This window comes from Terrapene carolina, unplaced genomic scaffold (assembly GCF_002925995.2).
Source record: "Terrapene carolina triunguis isolate 2854851 unplaced genomic scaffold, T_m_triunguis-2.0 Scaffold210, whole genome shotgun sequence".
In the NCBI taxonomy this organism is placed as follows: Eukaryota; Metazoa; Chordata; order Testudines; family Emydidae; genus Terrapene; species Terrapene triunguis.
Genome location: NW_020664561.1, coordinates 310,581 through 311,950, shown reverse-complemented (window position 1 = coordinate 311,950; position 1,370 = coordinate 310,581).

Sequence of the window (1,370 nt, the reverse complement as noted above, 5' to 3'; positions counted from 1 at the left end):
GGGCTTCCGGTTGCTTGTGAAATTGGAATGGTTAAAGGAAAACACATAACCCCACTTTGTGGCATGGGGACATCACAACCAGTCATGGCTGGAATGTCAGGGCAGCTCACAATCTGTTCCTCACAAGTCCCAGGCCTCCTGCTCAGGCCCTGGCTGTGCTGCAGGGATGCTGCGGGTCAGACACTTGCTCTGGCAGTGGCCACACGCTCTCAGGTTCTAGGTGGCAGGACCCTTCTTCCCAGCATCGCCCCATCCTGTTGGGGTTATGATCCCCCTCCAAGTCTGGCCTGCAGGGCCTCTTGGCTGGGGGCGTCTCTCTGCGCTGGGCCCGCTGCCCAGGGTCCCCCTCACTCTCCCCAGCTGCTCACCACACCTGGCTCCGAATTGCCCCAGCTCCACTCTGCCTCAACTCCAGCTCCACTCTGCCTCAGCACGGCTGCTGCTGCTGCTCTGCCTCCAGCTCCCTGGGCTGCTTCTCTGGCCCCTCTGGTTGCTTCAGCTCTGCTCCCAGGACAGGTCTGCTCTGTGGGCTGCTTCTGTGACTCTGCTCCCAGCACTGACCTGCTTCCTGGGCTGCTTTTCTGGCCCCTCTGGAACTGGTACAGCTGTCAAGGTTCCTTCCCCACTCTGAACTCTAGGGTACAGATGTGGGGACCTGCATGAGAACCTCTAAGCTTAACTACCAGCTTAGATCAGGTTTTGCTGCCACCACCCAAATTATTTATGAGTTATTTGAGAAACTCTGTCTACCTGCCCCCCAGAATATCTCCCTCCCAAGTACTATAACCCTTCCCTGGGTAGCCTTGAGAGACTTCTCCACCAATTTCCTGGTGAACACCGATCCAACCCCCTTGGATCTTAAAACAAGGAAAAATCAATCAGGTTCTTAAAAAGAAGGCTTTTAATTAAAGAAAGAAAGGTAAAAATCATCTCTGTAAAATCAGGATGGAAAATAACTTTACAGGGTAGTCAAATTCAAAGAGCCCAGAGGAACCCCCTCTAGCCTTAGGTTCAAAGTTACAGCAAACAGTGGTAAACCCTCTAGCAAAAGGAACATTTACAAGTTGAGAAAACAAAGATAAAACTAACACGCCTTGCCTGGCTGTTACTTACAAGTTTGAAATATGAGAGACTTGTTCAGAAAGATTTGGAGAGCATGGATTGATGTCTGGTCCCTCTTAGTCCCAAGAGCGAACAACCCCCAAAACAAAGAGCACAAACAAAAGCCTTCCCCCCACCAAGATTTGAAAGTATCTTGTCCCCTTATTGAAACAAGGAGTCTGGTGGCACCTTAAAGACTAAGAGATTTATTTGGGCATAAGCTTTCGTGGGTAAAAACCTCACTTCTTCAGATGCATAGAGTGAAAGTT